A 22,698-nucleotide genomic window follows, 5' to 3' on the forward strand; every position below is an offset into this window, starting at 1 on the left:
GTTACACAGCGGGCTTTAACTTTCTCCCGAAAGGCTTTCATAGCAGTTGTTGCAAATTATAGAAGTTTAGAGTCCAGTGACTGTAGTTCTCTGTATTTTTAAAACAGCCTTTTGGAAGCATTTTTGTGATGGGATTTTGGGGGTAGGGGTGGGGGTTTGTGTGGATAAAATATTTAGGGTAGGAGAAAGAAAAAGTCTTTTTTTGCTAGAATCTTTTATTGAGCTGTAGGCCTGGAAATGATCTGAAGAACAGCTAGAGCAGGGGTGCACAACTCAAATTGCTTTTAAAGGTAAAGTGTGCCGTCGAGTAGGTGTCGACTCCTGGCGACCACAGAGCCCTGTGGTTGTCTTTGGTAGAATACAGGAGGGGCTTACCATTGCCATCTCCCATGCAGTATGAGACGATGCCTTTCAGCATCATCCAATATCACTGCTGCCCGATACTTTTACAGGGTCCATATTTACATGTTATTTACTCAATAAGGCCATGCTACATTAACTGTTGGATTTTTTTTACCCCAGTATGTTTTTTAATCTGTTCTCAGTTGGTGCCCTTTTCTCCTTCTCCCCATCATAGTACTCTCTCTGTACCTCACCTCAGAACTTTGTGAAACCCTTACTTACTCTTCCTTCACCACGAAAAAACTGGTCCCCAGGAAGGTTCCTACAAAACCCAAGTGAATGTGTTCCCATGGGGTTGTGCACCAATTCCATGGGTGAAGGGGAGCCAACCCTGGCATATTTGGAACCCTGTGGCAACCAGACCAGTCTTTAGCTAACTGTTCAATTTGGACATCTATGCCTGGCCACCAGGCATAACTCCTGACCAAAACCTTCATCTTAACCATGCCAAGGAAATAACATAAGAACAGAAGAACAGCCCTGCTGGATCAGGCCCAAGGCCCACCTAGTCCAGCATCCTGTTTCACACAGTGGCCCACCAGATGCCTCTGGGAGCCTACAGGCAGGAGCTGAGGGCATGCCCTCTCTCCTGCTGTTACTCCCCTGCAACTGGTATTCAGAGACATCCTGCCTCAGAGGCTGGAGGTGGCCTATAGCCCTCTGACTAGTAGCTGTTGATAGACCTCTCCTCCATGAAGTTATCCAAAAACCTCTTAATCAAGGGCGTAGCAAGGTTGGAGTGGGCCCAGAGACAAGATTTTAAAATGGGCCCCCCCTCACTGAAGCTCAGCTTATGAAGTACAGAAATCTTAAATGAGGCTGAATAGTGGTAACAAAAAGCATAGCAATATGTTCTTTCTATCTATCTATCTATCTATCTATCTATCTATCTATCTATCTACTATGTGCCACAATAGAACACCATCCTAAATTATTTCTTAAAAGGTTTTGTAAATTGTGGACGATGCAAGTCGTTTAATGGTACTAGAGAAAGACATGCTGTTCTGGCAGCTCCAGGTCTTAACACTCACATCAGTTTCGGAGGAGGAATGCAACTGAAGGAAGCCCAGCCGGGTGCGTGGCTGGGGGAGTCAGTCATGTGACTTGCCTCTGGGGGCCCCCCCAGGCAGGGGCCCCCCAGACTACTGTCTCCCCTTGCCCTATTATAGTTATGCCCCTGCTCTTAATAAGGCATCTGTCTTCATCGGCATCTGTCACTCCCAGGCATACTATTAGATCTTTTATCTTCTGGTTGAGAAGGAATGTCCCACCCCCTCCTCTTTCTATTTGGATGCCAAGGTAATAGGAGATGCTTCCAAGTTCCTTCACCTCTATTTTCTTCTTCAGGTGCTGTACAATCTCATGGCTGTCTTGTTTTTCTTCATATGCAGTAATCAAGTCATCAACGTAAGTCAGGATGTAAGTCCATCTATTGCCTCTGAATCTTGAATATAGGCAGAGATCAGCTTTTCCTCGCATGAACCCCTTCTTAAGTAGCAGTTGATTCAGCTTCTCATTCCATGCTCTGGCTGCCTGCTTTAAGCCATAGATGCTCTTTTGTAGTTTGCACGCAAGCCCTTTCTTTCCAGGTTCCTCAAAGCCTGTTGGCTGTTGCATATAGATGTCTTCCTCGATTTCCCAATGAAGGAAGGCAGTCTTTACATCCAGGTGGTCAACTTGCATCTTTCTGGCTGCTGCCATGCTGAGCAGTGTCCTAACTGGTGTGTGTGTGTCACAACTGGTGCAAAGGTCTCATCGTAGTCCTCACCATAGATTTAGGAGTAACCTTTGGCTATTAGTCTGGCTTTGTAGCACTGTACATCCCCTTCTGCATCTTGCTTGACTGTGAAGACCCACCTGCATCTCATAGTCTTTCTTCCAGCGGGTAGTTCCACAAGTCTCCAAGTCTCATTTTTGTGCAGGGAATCAATTTCTTCTAATACTGTTTTTTTCAGTTTCTCAGCTTCATCAGCTGGCATCTTTTCTACAGTATATCTCGCCATGTGGTGGGTTCTTGTATCTCTCCTTCTTTGGTCATGAGTGAGAGCCTTTTGGGTGGAACCCCTTTGTTGGACCTCTGTGATGGCTTTAGTTTTTGTTCAGGCTGTGCAGCCGCTTCTGAATCTGCTTCTGCCTCTGGCACATATTCTTTGGGTTCAATAGGAGTCCAGTCAGATGGTTCCTCTTTTGCTTGGATCTCGGGCACAGGTTCTGGTATATCACCTCTAGCTGAACCCTGTCTTTCATAAAAATACACTACACTGTGATACACACTGTGTGTATCGCATTTTGGCCAGGCACATATCCAACCAACACTCCAAGTTCCAGGGGTGTAACTATAATAGGGCAAGGGGAGACAGTTATCTGGGGGCCCACTGCCTTGGGGGGGGACCCCCAGAGGCAAGTCACATGACTGACTCCCCCAGCTGCGCACCCGCCCGGGCTTCCTTCAGTTGTATTCATCCTCCGAAACTTATATGAGTGTTAAGACCTGGAGCTACCAGAACAGCATGTCTTTCTCTAGTACCATTAAATGACTTGCACCGTCCACAATTTACAAAACCTTAAAAAAAATAATTTAGGATGATGTTCTATTGTGGCACATAAGGGATATATATATATATATATATATATATATATATATATATATATATATATATGCTTTTTGTTACCACTATTCAGCCTCATTTAAGACTTCTTTACTTCATGAGCTGAGCTACAGTGAGGGGTGGGGCATTTTAAAATCTTGTCTCTGGGCCCACTCTTGCTATGCCCCTGCCCAGTTTACATCTGCAATTGAATTTGGTTTGTTTGGCCTTTGGGACATGTGCATAAGTCTTTGATCTGAACACTCTGGCTGAATAAACACTCTGATATGGTTTAGAGAGGGTTTGTGTTCATGCCACAGTTCAAATGGTGTCTTGTCTATTGCTTTGGTTGGCAATCTGTTTTGCAAGTAATTTGCAGTCATCACGACTTCTCTCCAGAATTTATTTGCCAAGCCAGCATCAAGAAACATGCATTTGGTCATTTCTAGTAGAGAGCGATTTTCCCTCTCTGACACACCATTAAGTTCAGGTGTGTATGCAGGAGTAGGTTCATGTGAAACCCCATGTTCCTTTTAGGAACCTTTTCATGTCATTTGACATGTACTCACCTCCATTGTCTGACCTTAGTCTTTGAGGCTTTCTTCCAAATTTAAGAACATAACATAAGAACAGCACTTCTGGATCAGGCCCCAGGCCCATCTAGTCCAGCATCCTGTTTCACACAGTGGCCCACCAGATGCCACTGGAAACCTACAGGCAGGAGCTGAGGGCATGCCCTCTCTCCTACTGTTACTCCCCTATAACTGGTATTCAGAGGCATCATGCCTCTGAGGCTGGAGGTGACCTATAGCCCTCCAACTAGTAGCCGTTGATGTGTGAGGAGTTGTGAGGTGTGAGAACAATCTTGTTCATGATGGGAACAATCAGTGTAGCCCAGACCACTCACTCCAATCAGCCTTAAACAATATGCCCATGGTCAAGTCTTTCAAGTTCTTTTGCTACAGCATTCTTAATGGCAAGTGGAACCTGTTGAGCTTTTAAGAATGTTGACCAGGCTCCCTCCATCAAAATGATACTGGCCTTAAGATTCTTCAGCTGACCAATGCGCTGCTCAAAAAGGTATTCGACAAAGGAGTGTCCAGATGTTGAGCCCAGCTCTCTTAATCTGGCTACCAGGCTCTTGTGTCTCCTCGGACTCCATGGAGCTCAAGGAGATACAGAGATGGGTGCCTAGAGCACCTGTCTGATGGGCAAATCCTCCAAGGCACTGCACTCATCATGCAATGCTTTGTGGGATATATGGAGACTGGGAAAATGAGTCCTGGCCTCTGTTGATCCACACTGCCGGGAGTAATGCGGATAGTAATCTGTGCTGCTCCCAGCAGCATGGGTTGTGGCTTGTGTGCTGCAGGGGAAAAGAGGGATCATCTGGGGGAAGGTAGGTTGAACCTGCCCGTCTGCCCATGTGTGCGGTCATGTGACTAGCCCTTCTGTATGAGGAAAAACAGATACAGCTGAGCTGGTGTCTAGTTCCATCCAAAATGTTTTGTGTTCTATTAGGGTGGTGATCCATATGTGCTCTGTATCCTCACCTTGAAAAGCGGCAGTCTGTACACAGGCAATACTTAAAGTAGCTAACTGTTCTTCACTGCTGTCATCACTGCCCCTAGTATCTGATATGCTGTGATGGCTGCTCTGATGCTGCTGTACATCACCGTTGCTGCAAAGTTGCTGGGCCTTACTATTGCTCCAATGTGATATCGCAGACCGGCACACTGATTGTACACACACACACACACACACACACCCTTTCCCCACACGTTTTAGAGGCGGCAGTTAACAGAATTATGTCCAGCTTGCCACCATACCCGCATTTTCCCTTGGGTTCTAGTTTTCCTTTTGACTCAGAGTGTAATGAAGTGCTACAAGTCCTGCAGGAAGTGTGTCAGCTACCACACTCCATAACTAGGTTTAGGCTGAAGTGGGGGAAATTAGCATCAAATGGTGCAGACCCATGAACAGTAATTAAAAATACCTCAAGAGCTGTACGAGATAAGCAGCTGAGACATGAACACACTGGAAAGGGGAAGAAAGGGGATAGAGACATGACTTTGAAAACCATAGTTATTTTATTGAGGGGTAATGGGGTACAGGAAATGAAAAAGGGGTTGGTTAGGTATGTTACCAAGTTACTATACTTGGAAGGGGGATAGAGGCTTAAGGATAAAAGACAAGAAAAAGGGAAAGGTGTTCTTCATAACTACCTGAATCTAGCTGTAGGGAATCCTCCTTTCCGGGGAGTTCAAGCACAGAGTGAGCTCATGGGTGCACCAGCAAATGGCCAGCTTCAGGAGTTTCCTGATGATTTCAGGAGTTACTGCTCCTGATAAGGTATTAATATGAGTTGATTAGGTTATGTTTGGGTGATATTTTCCTGTATGCTCCATGACAAAGGATATTTAAAAAGGGTGGTCACTAGAACAATCACCTGGACAAAAGGAAAGGATACACCCTTTGTCACAGTCTTGCTCAGTCCTGAGGGAGGAGATGTTGAGTAGAACTTAACTCAGCCTTGGGAACTCTTATCAAACTAAGAGGGAAGAGAGCGTCCCTCTCTATTCTTCCTTCTTGCAACTTTCAGGTGGGTCTGTTCTGTATTTCACCTGTTTATGCCATAAGGCAAACAGCAAGGGCATTTCCTTGGGCTTGTTACAGGTCTTTTGCAAATGGATGCGAGTATTGCCTTTTTAGGAAAACCCCTTGTCAGAACAACCATTTACCTGGAATGCTGCCAACATTTCTCTTCCAAGCAATCATAGGGACAGAAAATGGCTGAGGCTGAAGTTTAGGAAGTATACCAAAGTACCCCAAACTACCATGGAGGCTGAGGAGCGGATGCCAGCCAGGAAAGCATTCCAAAGCTTGGGGGCAATGACTGAGAAGGCCCTGTTCTGTGAACTCGACAGCTGAACCCCTTTCACCATCGGCACGCAAAGCAGAGCCTTCTCCGAATATGGTCCTGTAGCAACATCACAAATTCAGCAAAGGATTTAGGGCATGGTTTATTTGGATACATCAAACTGCGAAGCACACGGTATATCTGGCCCCCGTCTCCCCCATATAATTTAATAATGCTGGAACCTTCTTTTCCTCTGGCGTATCATGGAGTACAAAATATTGCTTGAGGTGCTCAACATACAAGGCCCAGTCCTCCACAGAATCATTAAAATGGTCCATACTTTCTCTTACTTTATCTTACCATACTTTATCTTTGGGAACCCATATCTGTTTATTTAATCACATGTCTGCCTTTGCTGCAGGGTTGTAGTGGAGCCAGGACAGGGCAGGTCAGGTACCCAGCACTTCTCACGGGGCCGGGATGCTGCTGGGTCACACCCGTCCTCTTGCTCAATGGGGCCAGCTTCCCCTGTCTGCTGCCCATGGCCTCTCTCAGCCCAGCCAAACTGTAATGCTGCAGAAGAATTTCCTGCTCTGGAAAGGCTCTCTGCAGGCTGCTACAGCTCCCTCTCTGCCCCAACTCGCAGCTGTTAGGTAGGTGGGTGGGGCTTCCAGGGGGCTATCTGCAGAAGCTCTTTTCAGTCCCTGAAACACTTCCCAGGAGGAAGAGTGGCCAGTGCTGGTTGCCCACCAGAGTGCTGTGCACACTCTCTGCCCTGCCTTGCCTGTGCTGAGAGCCTATGCCTTCCTCCTCCTCTCCTGTCCCCTCTGCCCTGCCCTCCCTGTCCTGAGAGCCTGTGCCTTCCTCCTCCTCCTCTCCTCCTCCTCAGAGCCAGCAATGGAAGGTATGAGATTTCGCTTTTTTCAATATCCCCCCCTTGTATATTTATGGAATGGCTTGCTATAGGGCACAGATGTAGGGCAGGGTGGGAGGGCTCTAAATATTGACTATGAAACGGATTGGACAAATTATTTATTTTTAATGTTTTTTTCCCTAAAAACGTCAAATTCTGCCCTATAAGTGGCTTGTTCCATGGCAGAAAATTACAAAAACTTCTGGAATCTTCCATCTTTATATTGGTGGCATTTAAATCCAGTAAAATTAGCATATCACCTCTCATAATTATTCTGCTCAGTGTTGGAGGCAGTGTAAGCAGAAGGGAATATTTTTTCGTATGTGGTGGTCCTGTGAAAAGGTGTTATGTTTTTGGCAGAAAATATTTGGAGAAATAAGAATTATAATGAAACAAAATGTTGAGCGTTCTCTGGAATTAGGGTTATTACATATTTTTGTAGGAAATAATGCCAAGTTATAAAATAAGGAACTTGTAATTTTTTTAATCCTGGCAGCAAAAACACAAATTGTTCAACAATGGAAATATTTGGATATATTAACAACTGAGCAATGGTATAATGAGGTGTGGTCAATTGTGCTTTTAGAAAAGATCACTAATAGGATCAGATTAATGCAGGCTGTGAGGATAGAATCACAATTTCACGGTATTTGGGCAGATTATATTTATTATATTAACAGTACTAGATTTGATTCTGGATTCTCTTGTGACGTTTGGAAAACATGATTGTTCCATGTACTGTGTTATTTTGTTACTGTTCTATGTTATTATGTGAATATTGTAAATAAAATAAAGCAAAATAACCAACACAACAACCTTGAATTGAAGCCCTCCCCCCCACCCCGGACCATCATTTCACCCCCATGTGGGAGAACCTGCCCCTTGCCTTCATAACCACAGTTATGCTCTTGCTCCTCCTCCAGAGGCTACTGCACATAAAGAGCAATTCTTGAGGGAGGTGGCTCTCTGTGGTGCCAGGCTTTTGAAGAAACTAGGGGTATGTATGGAACTGGTTCATGTAGTTTGGTTCGAATTCAAATCGAAGTTGACCCAAACCGATGGTCCGCAAGCCAGTTCAATTGAACCAACCAGCAGCTGTTTGGTTGAACTGGATTGAACTGAACCAAACTCAAACCAAAACAGTCTCCCCAAAAGGAGGCTGGTCCGAGTTTGAACCGGACCAGGCCCAGTCCAATATGACCCCGTTTGAGGGCTGTGCTTCTAAAGGTGAATCTGGTAAGGATTCCCCTTTACAAGCAAAGGGGTGGGGGAATGTTTTATAAGTCATATAAGGGTGGCCAGCGGGGAGTGAGAGGGAAACCTACCTGCTTGTGAGGCAGCGATCGCACAGTGGCAGCAGTACTCTCCCCTGCACCCCAGCAGCGCAGCCCAGCGACAGCCTGATTCCAGCCGCCTTGTAGCCCTTGAACTGGGTTGAACCGGGTATGCTTGTAGCCCTAACTGGGTCAAACCATTTCAGACTGGATCAGGCCCAGTCCGGTTAAACTCGGACCAGCCACCTTTTTTGGGGGGGGGGGCAGTTCAGTTCAAGTTCAAACTGGTCGAACCGGGCCAGTTCAAATTGAACCCAGTTCAGTTTGAACCAGTTCGGCACACTCCCCTAGAAGAAACTTTAACTATACATGTCAACTGTTGAAGAGTGCATGCTTCACCTGCATTAGAGGACTGCTGCCACCTTGCTGGGCCTTGTCACGGCTGCTCAGACTCATCCTGGCCAGCACTGCTAACTTCCCTGCTCTCCCTAGCTCTGGGGGTGAGGAACAGAGCAGCAGGAAGTGTGGGCTTGCACTTCCTGCTGCCCCATTCCCTATCACCTGCCTTTTCTAAAGAATGGGAGAGTAGGAAGTCAGCAGCAGCCTGAGAGGAGCCTGAGAAGCAGTGGTGTCAGATAAGCATCCAATAAGGAGATGGTGGGGGAGAAGATGTTCTGGCCTGGCGTTAAGGGGGCTGGTTCAGACTGGGCCAGGCCTATGCTTTTCTCAAGCCTATTCAGAATCAAACTCCACGAGCCAGACTGCATTATGCACCATGACAGCTTGAGATCATCCTCTTTTATTGGGTCTGATGAGCGTTTGTGGAAGGGAGCTCAGTTGAAGCTCATTATGGGGACCATGGGTTATTTCCTTTGTTGTCCATATTTCCTGACAGTGGGGGTAACTTAAATTAAAATAGGGAGATGAACAATAATTGGGGTTTCTTACCTATAATAGTAGCAACTGACATAGCATTTAATGGAAGCTGACAGCTAAATACCCCGCCACAGCAGTAAAGTGTCAAACAATGCATATGAAAATAAACAGCCCAAATGAAAGCTATTTCTGCAGAGGCTGTTGGCACGCTTTCTCAACCCTAGGCAGGTTATTTGAGATGGTAATTGCTGCCAAAGAATCTTTTATTTTCTTTTTTTTAATATACCTTATGAGATTTACCTCAAGGCGGAATGGAGCACTTTTATGGATATGCTTAACTTCAAAACAAGCAAAATCAATACCAGAGAGAGCAAAGCTGTCTTATGCGGCTGAATCTACACTTGTTTGTGTACCTTCAAAACCTCAATTTCAGTTGACTGGCAGAGATGGGAATAGCAAGAAGGTCAGGTTTTTCTTAGGACATTTGGATCTAGGCATCCAAATCCAACTTGTTTGCAATTGTGTGTAGCCCAGTGACCCTTGGAATCTCGATATAAAATTGCTTTTAAGGTGCCATTATGATTCAGTTGATTTGTGATACATCTTTGGGGCCCAGTAGGGCCCTCAAAGTGGTTTACAACATGTTAGTTATTCCATATACTTATCAAGGCTGCACATTTACTTGAGTATAAGTCCTCTTGAAATAATAAGCAGAACTTACATCCGAGTGAACATCATAGAACTGGGCTGGAAAATATATTAAAATCCTCAGTAAAACATACATCCTGATTAACATCCTGAGTAAGGCAACAGCAGCACACGAGGAGGATGCAGCCACACTGTGGAGAGTTTCCAGAGCTTCACTCCTCATTTCTCCACTCTGCTTCCCTTAGAGGTGCTTTGTATCCTCTAAAAATATGTCTCTGGGGGCTGCAAAACCTTCAGAGACATATTTTGGGAGGGCACAGGGCATTTCTGGGGGAAGAAGAGAGCAGTAAAAATTGCCCCTCATTCTCCCACCCTGTATGCTTCATGCTGCAGAGCTCTGGTGGCTCTCCTTTCCTTAGCATGGGCGCATCTTCTTGGTGTGCTGCTGCTGTCTTAGTCAGGATGTTAGCCATTGACTCCAATCAAACAATAGCATTAAAAAGAAAACCACAACAACAATGGCACTACTAAGATCACAGCAAAGGGATAATGCTTTAAAAATGCTGTTGATGTACAATTGTCCTGCTGTGCAAGAACAGGTTTCTGCCTGCAGATCTTCTTTCTAGATCAAGTCCACATCTACAAAAGAATGCTACACATGAGGCAAAAAACCTGCCCCTGTGCACAGGGTACTCCTTTCTGGTTCAGGGCTGGTTAGTGCTATTAGTGTGATAAAATTTCCTGTTTTGGAGGGGTGGCAGATTGATTGCAAAACAAGTTGTCCTAGTATGAACTAATCTACCTACTTTCCTTTTACTATCCCTACAGCTGGACTAAACTTGGTTCAAATCGGTTAGGCAGTTCACAAGTTAGCCCACTTGCATCTCAAACGTTCATGTGTTCATCATCTTGAATTGGGTTGGATGACATCATCACAAACTATGCATTTGAAGTATCCTTAAGTGTCCCTACAACTCTACCAAATTTAGTCCAAATCAGTTCCCATTTCCACCTCAAATGTTCACTTGTCCACCATCTTGAATCAGGGTGGATGACATCATTACACAATATGCCCTTGAGGTGTCCCTATGTGTCCCTACACCTGTAGCAAATTTGGTTCAAATCGGTTAGGTGGTTCATGTTAGCCCAATTGCACCTCAAATGTTCACGTGTCTGCCATCTTGAATTAGGGTGGATGACCTCATCAAACCATGCCGTTGAGGTGTCCCTGTGAGTCACTCATTACAACTGTACCAAATCTGATTCAAATTGGTTTGGCGGTCCACAAGTTAGCTCTCTTTCACCTCAAATGTTCATGCATCAGCTATCTTGGATCAGGGTGGATTACATCATTACAAACCAAGCCACAGAAGTCTTCCTATGTGTCCCTACAGTTGCAGCAAATTTGATTCAAATCAGTGGTAACCTTTGTGCTGAAGACTGATTGCAAGCATCACCTGCTTTCCACCAGTAGCTGAGCAGCACTATCAAAGCTGAATATTAGTTCCATAGGGAGATTCTCAGAACAGCTGTTTATCTTCTTGAACTGCACAGGATTGTTTTCAGATTGAGAAACACTCTGAAAATGGAAGTTTTACCAGTTATCCACAGGACCATCAGATGACATTGTTGTCATTGCACAATTTCTCAGCGCATCTGCTGGCCATTTGCATCCAATCTGTGATGAGAATGGAGTCTTTTACAATCTTAAGAGCTGGAAGAACAACAGTTTCAAAAGACTCAATTCTCAATGGATTCAAATTCTCAAAAGACTGGCATCGAGTGGCCAGTCCATCCAGCAAATGGATTGGCAACAAATGGCCAGCAGATGGTGCTGCAAAGTTGCATGATGAGCAATGACGTGAGAAGCGGTAAGAATTGTGGACATGTGGTAAGAACAGATTTATTTGTTTGTTTGTTTGTTTGTTTGTTTGTTGAATTTGTATACTACCTTTCATTAAAACAATCCCAAGGCAGTTCACACAGAAAAATTAAAACAAGACTGTAAAAATGACACAATTAAAACATTAAGCGAAAAAATAAAATCAGAGATCTAACGAAAAAGATTTATAAATACATGCATAAAACATTCAAAATACAAAGAAGCAACAGAGGAGACAATCACATAAAAGCCCGGGTAAAAAGGCAAGTTTTCACATGATTTCTAAAAGCCGTAATGGAGACCAAGGAGCGAATAGCCACTGGGAGAGCATTCCAGGGTCTGGGGGCAGCAACAGAGAAGGCCCTGTCCTCTGTGCACGACAGCTGAGCCTCCCTCATTGTTGGCACCTGGAGCAAAGCCCCCTCAGATGACCTCATCAAGCAGGCTGCAACCCTTGGAGCAGGTAGCCAGGGCCCAAATTGTTAAGGGCTTTAAAGGTCAAAACCAGAACCTTAAATTGGACCCGGAAACAAACTGGCAGCCAGTGCAGCTCTTTCAAAATGGGTGTGATGTGATCCCAACGGGCAGCTCCAGATAAAATCCTAGCTGCTGCATTTTGCACTAGCTGCAGTTTCCAAATATTCTTCAAGGGAAGCCCCACGTAGAGCACATTACAGTAATCCAGCTGTGACATGACTAAGGCACGGATAACTGTGGCCAGACCTGCCTTCTCAAGAAAGGGACGCAGCTGGCACATTAGTAATTTCCCAGATCTCCCCTGGCTTCCTTTTTGAAAATGTGAGTTACATTAGCTACTTCCCAGTCCTCTGGTACAGAGACTGATTGTGGGGACAAGTTACATATTTTGCTAGGAGATCAGCAATTTTACATTTGCATTCCTTCAGCACTCTTGGGTGGATGTCATCTGACCCTGGCAATTTGTTAATTTTTAATTTTTCGAGACACTTTAGAACATCCTCTCTCATCACCTAAAATTCTTCAGCCTCAACCCCTGAGAAGCTCAGTTCTGGAGCAGATATATGGTCAGTATCCTCCACCAGGAAGTCAGAAGCAAAGAAATCATTCAGATTCTCTGCAATCTCCTTATCCTCCTTAATAATCCCTTTCATGCCCTCATCATCTAAGTGGCCAACCACCTCCCTGGCAGGTTTTCTACTTCTGATATATTTAAAGAGGTTTTTGTTATTGCCCTAGACACTTCTAGATTATGTGCTCCTCAAACTCTCATTTTGCGTCCCTTATTGTCTCTAGCATTTCTTTTACCAGAGTTTATATTCCTTCCTGTACTCTTCATTTAGGCAGGACTTCCATTTCCTGAAGGAAATCTTTTTCCCTTTTATAGCTTTCCTGACTCTACTTGTCAGCCATGCTGGCATCCTCCAGCATGGTACCTTGGTGGTACCTTGGTGGCATCCTCCAGCATGGTACCTTGGTGGTACCTTTCCTCCTTCTTGGTATACATTCCAACTGAGCTTCTATTATCATGGTTTTAAATAAATCCCATGCTTTCTGGAGTGACTTGACCCTCCTGACTTTCTCTTTCAAATTCCTTTTTACCAGTCCCCTCATTTTTGAGAACTTTTGTCTTTTGATGTCCAACACAGGATGTTGGACTTCCTTGACAACGCACAACGACAAAGATGAATATTTATATACCACTCTTCAACAAAATTCTCAAAGCAGTTTAAATAAGATGGTCCCCTGTCCCTAAAGGGCTCACAATCTAAAAAGAAACATAAGGTAGACACCAGCAACAGCCACTGGAGGGATGTTGTGCTGGGGTTGGATAAGGCCAATTGCTCTCCCCCTGCTAAATATAAGATAATCACCACTTTTAAAAGGTGTCTCTTTGCTCAGTTAGCAGGGGTTAATATATGCTCCACTTGCATATAAGCTGAACTGGATCACATTATGATCACTGTTCATTCCCCAGTGGTTCTACAACACTGACATCTCACACCAGGTCCTGGGCACCGCTCAGTACTAAGTCCTAGGTTGCCTTCTCTCTGGTTGGTTCTGCAACAAACTGTTCTAAGGCACAGTAATTTAGCATGTCACATGTCCAGAAATGTGGCCTCTCTGTCAATACCCACACATGAATTTGCCCAGACTATTCAAGGTTAAGTGGCACACTGGGGAAATGCTTGACTAACAAGCAGAAGGTTGCCGTTCGAATCCCTGCTGCTACTATATCGGGCAACAGCGATATAGGAAGATGCTGAAAGGCATCATCTCATAATGCGCGGGAGGGGGCAATGGTAAACCCCTCCTTTATTCTACCAAAGAAAACCACAGGGCTCTGGGGGCGCCCGGAGTTGAAATCGGCTCGATGACACACTTTACCTTTATGTGAGGGTAATTAAAGTAACCCATTGTTACATTTCTGTCTTTCTTTTGACATCTCTCCAATTTGCTTCTCCAACTCCTGGTCACTCTCAGCATTTTGATCTGGAGAGCAATAGCATGTCCCTAGTAACACATTTCCTTTCAATATTCATATTGTCACCCATAATAATTCTGTGGAGGAGGCTTCTGGCATTGGTATATAAACATCTATACACTGAATCTCTTACTTGGCATTGGCATGTGCTATCTCCCTTATCGTCCCTTGACCTTTTCCACCAGCTATCGTGTATTTCTACTCCTGGTTCTACTCTGTCCCCTTCTAGTTTATCTGAAACATTTGCAACGTTGCACCTTAGGGGATTTTGCTTGCTGAACCAGATACCACCCAGTTCTTGTTGGCAATCCCCCTGGCCTCATTTTTAAAGATGCTCTGCAACCTTCCTGATTTTAAGTATCATGCTGGTTCCATCTTGGTTGAAGTGGAGCCCGTCCCTTTTGTACAGGCTTCATTTGCCCCAAAATGTATCCCAGTGCCTAACAAATCTAACACACACAAACCGCACCACTGTCTCATCCACACATTGAAACCTCTGCTGGATAAGAACTTCAGTTTTCAAATGGACTATTTTCTCTATGTGGAAACACCTCAGAACTGGGAAGGAGTTAGACTTGAAAAAGAATATTCTACAATTTGATTTTTAAAAAAAATCTGCACCGGCAGCAGGAAAGAACTGCTAAAAGAATAAAACTGCACCAGTAAATTCTCAACCTTGAATGTTCTCAAAGATAGCCAACATTTGAATTTGTAAAATTCTATTGCTTCAGGGCACAATGATGGTTCTGTGAAAAGTTAAATCTATCTTCTTTTACATATGAATGGATGCTGATTATTAGCAACAGTGACCAACTTGGCATCAGGAATTAGTGTCTCTCACAGGGGCGTAGCAAGGTTGGAGTGGGCCCAGAGACAAGATTTTAAAATGGACCCCCTTCACTGAAGCTCAGCTCATGAATAAAGAAATCTTATATGGGGCTGAATAGTGGTAACAAAAATCTCATATCTATATCTATATCTATATCTATATCTATATCTATATCTATATCTATATCTATATCTATATCTATAACACGTCATCCTAAATTATTTTTTTAAAGGTTTTGTAAATTGTGGACGATGCAAGTCATTTAATGGTACTAGAGAACGTCATGCTGTTCTGGTAGCTCCAGGTCTTAAGACTCGCATCAATTTCGGAGGATGAATACAACTGAAGGAAGCCCAGGTGGGTGCGCAGCTGGGGGGGGGGTCAGTCATGTGACTTGCCTCTGGGGGCCCCCAAGGCAGGGGGCCCCCAGACAACTGTCTCCTCGTGCCCTATTGTAGTTACGCCCCATGTCTCTCAGCAGGGGAGGTAGAGTCATGCATTCTCTAAAAAAGGCAGTTTGTTTTAAGGTACGGAAGTAAGAATCAGGGGTGGAGCCACCATTGTGTGAACGGGTTCAAAGAATCCTGGCTGCCCATGAAAATGGACTCCGAAGCCCATAGGGGTGTGTGGCTCGGACTCCGGAAGAGCCCTGAGCGAACTCCCCACACCCAGGCTCTGGAGAACCCCGAGCAAGCTCTCCCCTGTCCTTTTCAGGCAGTGTTCACTGCCTGACAGCCTTTATTTCCCTTTCTCTCCCTCCAGTGAGGGATTTCCCTTTATTTCCCTTTCTCTCCCTCCAGTGAGGGATTTCCCTTTATTTCCCTTTCTCTTCCTCCAGTGAGGGATTTCCCTTTATTTCCCTTTCTCTCCCTCTTTCTCTTCTATCTAGTAAGAGAGAGAAAGGGAAATACCTGCTGTCAGGCAGCAAGTGCTACCTGAAATGACAGGGGGAGAGCTCACTGGGGCTATCTCAAGCCCAGGCCACTCCCCTTTGTGCATGATGTCATACGCACAGGACTTTGCCCGAGGGGCTGCTGGGTAGGGCCGGATCCAGGCCGCTGTGCAGCTGCCTCCACGCCTGGTAAGAATTTTTTTTTTTTGTGCATGGGTTTGGCACAAGGTCACCTGGTTAGCTATGTGTTTGAGAAGGAGAACTGGACATGGGTTCTTTCCCCACCGCTTCATGCCTTCTCTGAAAAAAACAGTTTGTTTTAAGGTATGGAAATAAGATTTTTTTAAAAAAATTGATTTTTGCTTAATCTGAGCATGGAATTGTCACAAAGTTGTCTGTGTAGCTCAGTGGCTGAGAAGAAGAATTGGATATGCATCCCTCCCCCACACACTGCTCTGAAGACCATGGTATGGCAATGCTCAGTTTCCCTGTGGGTCCCAAGCTGTGGCTGGATGCCATTGCCCATCACCCTATTGTCCTTGCAGCAGGGCATGATGGGATTCAGAGTCCAACACTAGGAGGCAGGCCAAAGTTGGGCAACCATCCTCCAGGTCAGGGGTAAGGTGGCAATCCTGAGGTGTGGGACATGTGTATCTCTATATCTCTAGGCCATTCACTGGTTAAATTAGACTTTATGCAGAAGATCAAGATTAAGAAAACTTGTGACTTTAAAGACAATTAATAGAGCCAGTGTGGTGTAGTGGTTAGAGTGCTGGACTAGGACCAGAGAGACCCTGGTTCAAATCCCCATTCAGCCATCAGACTTGCTGGGTGACTCTGGGCCAGTCACTTCTCCCTCAGCCTAACCTACTTCACAGGGTTGTTGTGAGGAGAAACTCAAGTATGTAGTACACCGCTCTGGGCTCCTTGGAGGAAGAGCGGGATATAAATGTTAAAAAATTAATTAAAATCAATCAATCAATCAATCAGGATCCGCAAATAGATGAGAGAACTGGACTTCAGCACTGCAGGAGGGGAGGTTTAATCCTTTCCCCTTACATTGTTTTCCCAATTAAAACTGTTCTCTCCCTGAAGCTATTTGCCCCACAGTGGAGGGACTTACCATGATATTGATACCTGTACATTTCCTCCTGTCTGCAGTTTCTATTTCATTTGGGAAGCTCCTCGTTGCTGCTATTGGTTTTGGGGGACATTGCAGGAAATCCTGATCGTGTATCTTCTGCGTCTAGATGTCCCATGAATGTAAGTGTGGATGCCAAAGCATGGATGCACTCATTGTTGTTGTTGTTGTTGTTGTTTTAAAGAAACAAAGGTGACTGCAATGATACCATTGCTGTAGTTCTAAAGTACGGAGTGAATGAGGACAGACAGTGAAAAAGGTAGCATGGAAAAACAATGAGGAACAGTAATGGATGAATAATAAGGTAGCTGAGTGCATGTGGGGTCAAGTGTTTTTATTGGAAGTACAGCAGCCAGAGAATACACTATTATTTTTTCCAGGAACATCATTCTCTTCCTGTGACATAACATATGGTGAGAGACAGCTGGAGCATGGTCTTTCTTTTCTTTGGCAGCCTTCAGCACGAAGCTCTTGCCTGATTACAGCATATCCCTTTTATACCCAACGCTGTACTTCTCACAGTCCCACCAGGCCAGGCAGACGTATCTAGTACTGTCCAACAACTATGGCTTTAACTGCACAGTGTTCCATTTCTTCAGCTTAAGGAGGGCCAATGGTATCTTCTAGACTGGATGGATGGAAAAACAGCAACAGCAACAGGGCAGACTCCAAGATCACCAGCCCTTTTTTTTTTTTTAAAGTGAATTCTAATTTAGCTGTCCCATGGAGGTTGAGGTTATCGTAGTACAAACAGGAAATGTTACTGTTCACGAAGCAACTATTCATGTTGTCTAGTTCCAAACCCCATACATGTGTGTGTCTCAATCTTGACAAGTTGACCTCCAAATCTGTCTAGTGCTATATATATCTGAGGCTGGGTTGTGAACCAGGAAATCTCAAGCACACATTTCACCTTTGCCATGGACTCCATAGTGTCCATTGTATTGGGCGAGGTTGTTATTTAGAGAGTGGTCTGGAATTTTGTGGCTGACATTTAGACCAATGAAACTGTCGGGATGCCATGTTACCTGGTCACTTGGGTGGCCCTTTGGAGGCTGGAGAGGGGTGTGGCATCCCTCCTCTGAGGCTTTCGTTCCCTTCAGGGGGCAGTGGGGATGAGAAGGGCCCAGCCTGGTCAGATCTCAGTGGGGTTGAGAGAGTAAGGCAGGAAACAGCTCAAAGGTACGAGCTGGTAAGGTAGGAAACAGCTCTAGGTAGACAGCTCGGATGGGTGTGGCAGGAAACAGGAAGCCAGGTCAGGAAGGGGGCAGGGCTAGAAGTAGGCTTGAAGCCCTGTCAGCTCTGCACTGGGGTATTTAAAGACAAGGCAGCTGATGAGGAGGGGCTGCTTCTGAGTATGGGAGCAGGGAGCTCTCCAGGAGAGGGAACTGGCTGAATGCAGCAAGCCAGGAGGAGGACTCAGGCTGTTCCTGAGGCTGACCTTTCTGGAGTTGCTCTGGTCATTCTGGAGTTCAAGAAGGGCTAGGAACCCACCTCGTCCCCTGGGAGTCTGACAGAAACACCCATGGGAGGATTATTTGCACTACTGCAAAACTGTTGGGCGAGCTAACTACACTAAGTTTGTAGCTTGCATTCCAGACTGTCACACAATCATAAGCCTGCTTGCAGTTGTGCCACATTTGTGCAATTGTGGCACACCTGATTTATTTTAATCCTAAATATTTAGCACAACAAAGCCAGTGCTTATTTAGCGCAACTAAGATTTGTTGCTCTTGATGTTGGCCAGTGCCTTAATGCAAACTCCAATCATACTCAAAATGGACAAATTCCAATCATGCTAAAAATGAAGTATTATTTCTAATTGCTTATTAACTTTCACTATTGATGTGGGAAGACATTTCATCCAATGGAGAACCTGAGTAGTCAAGTCAGTGCCTATCAGTGTGGAAGTGAAATAGGGCTATGCAAAATAGGTTTTACGCACTTGGGAGACACCCAAGATATGCAAAAGCTGGCCTGGCCCATCAAAGCTGCATAGACCCCCTTCTCTGCCAATCAACACGCCCCCCTACCCGCCACCAACCACCCAATCGCCCTCCATTTTTCAAGCTATTCCTACAATGTGCAGAGCACACCATGAGCTAATCCCTTGCAGATTTCCCTTCCCTGACTGGTCTTCCTTACCTCCCACTTTGCTAGTCCCCCCCACACTCCCCTTACCTGGTGGGGGCAGCAACAGCAACTACTGATCCTCATCCTGCTCCTGTGTCCCTCCTGGTTGTGTTCTATCCTGTCTATCCTTTCACCAAAGGGTGGGGAAGCTGGAGCAGGGAAGGTCACAGCTGGGACAGAGGCAGGAACAAGATCAGTGGTGGCTGCTGTGGGCACATGCCATGACCACTGGGAGAGATTGGGGAGGACAGTGTTAGCCTGGAGCCAGGTGAAGTGGACAGAGGCGGTGGCAGCCAATTGACTGTCTGAGGTAGCTGCCATATCTGGCCTCCTTGGCAGGCCTGTCATGCACAGAAGGACTCCTGAGGTTAACCTGCAACATTTTCTTGTAGGCTCTTGCTGTTTATTTTCTGATCAAAACCATGTTTTACTCAAATAAAGGTGCAGGCATTTTGGGTTACTGTGAAGGGAAGCCTGTGTACGTGGTCCCCCTGCCCCAACCCCATAACAATGGAGGGTTCCCTTATGAGGTTTCTCCTCTGGCTGGATGTTAGAACAACTTCCCTGAGTTTATGTTCTGATGTAGAAAAGTGTGGCCTTCTTCTTTAACTCTTACAGTATAGAATTCCCACTGAACTCAGTGTTGTGGGTAAGGTGGGCATGCAACACTTACCTTCTCTTCAGTTACACAGGTTGTAAATACAATAGGATTATTAAATGAAATCAAAAGATATATTTAATCAATTATAAAATAATTAGAGTATTAAAAGGGTGACTCATCTGGCTGCACTTAATTCATGGAATGCCCTTGATTTCGAGAATTCATAGAGGAGTCCACTGAGTTCAAATGAGTTACCTGCTAACTGGGCAAAGAGGCACCTTTTAACATGGTGATTCTCTTTATTTAGCAGGGGGAGAGTAACTGGCCCTATCCACCCCCAGCACAGTACTTCCAGTGACTGTTGTTGGTGTGTGTCCTATGTTTCTTTTTAGAATGTGAGCCCTTTGGGGACAGGGAGCCATCTTATTTGTTTTATTTCTCTTTGTAAACCGCCCTGAGCCATTTTTGGAAGGGCAGTATAGAAATCGAATTAATAATAAAAAAATAATAATTACCCCTTTAAAAAACCTTTTAATGACTTGGTGGATATGGGAGGGTAGAAGACAGGGAGGGAGAGATGCATGCTACTTGTGAGAAAGCATCTTTGGGTTCTGGGAGATCAGAGATTTCTCTCCCATAGGGATTGGGAGGGGCCGTGCTTTTTTCTTGCCTCACCTGGCAAAATGTCGTGGGGTCTGCTTGCTAGCATTCTGCTTGATTAGGGACAGCTGGGTCTGCAAGGCATTTGTGCTGGCAAGAATGTGTGCCATACTCTTGATTCCAAGGGGTTGTGGTGGTAAGGATTTGTCATGCAGGTAGGCTAGGTTTTCAGCTTGTGATCTGGCTCCAGTTCAACCATGTGGCAGTGTGAGTTCAGCCCCAGCAAGGAATAAGGCTGGGCAGATGTGAGGGGATGTTGGATGATGGTGGTTGCCTTCTCTTCCTGGGGAAATGATTTCTCTCTCTGTCTATTGATGATCTCCATCCAGAATTTTTCTGTCATGCAGTTCATAGGCTGGGTGTGATTAGGGAGCTGGACATGGTGAATGTGGGCATCTGCTGGAGGGTTTGAGCATCTTGTCCTCAGCGCAGCTATAGGAAGTGTACAGGAGGACATTCCCGGCTTCCAGGCCTGGGGAATGGCTTGTAAGTCAAGACAAGCACAGAGGAACTTGTTCTCTTCAAAACTGGGTGCTTGAGAGGAATCTGTGTATTACATGATAGCAGGGCTGGTGTCCGAGGTTAGGGTTATGGACAGGCACCTGTTGGTGTCATGCCCCCACTCAAGGACATTGGAGAGGAGTGGGAGGCAGGCGACTTGCTAGAAAGTGGGGAGGCGCCTGAGGAGGAGCAAGCTGGTAATGTGAATGGGGAGGTAACTGAGGCAGGCCAGAGTGTGTGTTTGGCACAGGAGGGGCCAGCAGGGCCGGGTGATCTTTGGAGAGAAAGGTCAGGATCTGAGCCAGAGTCTGAACAGCCACTATCTCCTCAAGGACACAGATGGGGAAAATGTCAGAAACAGGTTAGCGAATTACGAAGGAGTAGTCGGCTGGCCAGAAGCTGGAAGCCAGATTGAATCTATGGCAGCGGGTGGGGGTGGAGTGTTGATTAAGTGCATGTGGCTGCTGACTAGAGAGAGAGAGACTATAAATTGGTTGACTATAAATTGGGCAGCCTGTGCCTTGAACAAACTGCTGGAAACACTACGTCAAATCGGCTTGGAGCTTTTGTTGGATTGATCGTGACTTCGGAATTTGGGCTTCTCACTCCTCACTTCTGTATTCTTGGTGAGACTGTTAAACCTGACTGTCTAGCAGTAAAACTGAAACTTGAGCTCCTGGCTATTGTGCCATATATTTCTGGCCAGCATCTTCTGCCGAGTGAGCGCGTGACAGTTGAGGCCCACACTCTGTAGTGGGCCCACTCTCAAGAGCCTCTCTGAATCTTGCTGCTGATTCCCTTCTTCCTCCTCACCATTGCGACTTGCATGCTTGCACTTTCTCTCTGCTCAGGGAGGTAGTGACAGGGAGGCGAATGGAGGCAATGCCTCCCCAGATGAAATTTTCTTTCAGTCTTCAGATTCCTAACATTTCAGTAACTTAGAACCTCAGCTTTTAGAAATGCAGCTTAGACATGGAAAAGGGGAGTGGGGTGGGGCAAAGGAAATATGAGCAGTGTCTAGAATCCAAGGGAAGGAGTTGTGGTATGCAAGGACAAGGCAGGCAGTGGAGTGGAACTGGGGATATTCATAGTTTAATAAAAATATATTACAGAGAGGCAAGTGCAGACTGCTTTAAGCCCCATTCAAAAACTGGCCTGGATCAAGGAATGAATTAACCAAAAACATGACACAGTGGTCCAGAGGAGGGCAGTGGGCAAAATATGGTTGTACAGAGGAGGAGGAGCTGCCACTGCCTGCTCACTTGCAACTAACCCACCAGCTCTTTTTTGGGCAGGCAATAGTGGTGTGGAAGAACAGCCACCTTAGCTGGCAGCAAGATGGAGGACCGTCCCCCCCCCCCACTGAAGGAGTAGAGCCCCCTGAGGCTGACCCACCCATGGAGCTGGCACCTGCAGAATGATCTCTAGCATCCAGACATCATAAAGATGCTTTAGGTTCTCAGTCCAATTTTGCCTATCCTTGTCTCTTTCCTTTGGGTGCACCTGGACACAGAGTGGCTCCACTTAACTCTCAAACTGGTCCAACTGCATGTTCAGGATTTCCATAGTACTGACTTCTTCCATTGGTCTTTTGTGCCTGGAAAGCCCCTCCTTGGAGCAGGCTTTCAGAAAGGAGGCAAAGATCAAACTGGAGCAAAAACAGGAGAAAATGGAGAAACCAGAGCAATGCATGAAAGGGAATGGAAGAACAGAAATCTCTGTAGACAAGAAAAAAAATTGGATAATAAAATGCTATAAGAAACTGGTATTGGGTGGAAATTAAAGGACAGGGCAGGATGAAGAAGAGGTTAATATATTCCCATTTGAAGAGCAAGGCCATTCCTAATAACCGATTCGTTTTAATGTTATTTCCTGTTACCTTCTGAAGGTAGTAAGAACGTAGCATGGCAAAAATTATAATTTTAGCTGAATTGGAGGGCTTCTCATCCTACCTCATTAAAGAGCTGGGTAGGATGGAGGCCTCCAGCCCAACAGCTGCTTAGGAGACAATTGCTTCCTCCCCCTCCTACCTTGTTT

At 45.4% G+C, this 22,698-nt stretch overlaps 1 protein-coding gene and 1 long non-coding RNA gene across 2 annotated transcripts in view; one reads left to right on the forward strand and one right to left on the reverse strand.

Annotated features, from left to right (window-relative positions):
• Positions 1 to 8,631: 8,631 nt before the first annotated feature.
• Positions 8,632 to 22,698, forward strand: part of LOC128339919 (uncharacterized) — a 55,466-nt gene continuing 41,399 nt past the window's right edge. Inside the window, exons 1-2 of the mRNA XM_053284451.1 lie at positions 8,632 to 15,090; positions 16,787 to 16,888. The gene's annotated coding sequence lies outside the window, so the exon portion shown is untranslated. The remainder of the gene's footprint in view (positions 15,091 to 16,786; positions 16,889 to 22,698) is intronic.
• LOC128339921 (uncharacterized) overlaps positions 17,096 to 22,698 on the reverse strand; it is a 122,489-nt gene continuing 116,886 nt past the window's right edge. Inside the window, exon 4 of the long non-coding RNA XR_008313327.1 lies at positions 17,096 to 17,394. This is a non-coding gene — a long non-coding RNA (uncharacterized LOC128339921). The remainder of the gene's footprint in view (positions 17,395 to 22,698) is intronic.

Source organism: Hemicordylus capensis, chromosome 1 (assembly GCF_027244095.1).
Source record: "Hemicordylus capensis ecotype Gifberg chromosome 1, rHemCap1.1.pri, whole genome shotgun sequence".
In the NCBI taxonomy this organism is placed as follows: domain Eukaryota; kingdom Metazoa; phylum Chordata; class Lepidosauria; order Squamata; family Cordylidae; genus Hemicordylus; species Hemicordylus capensis.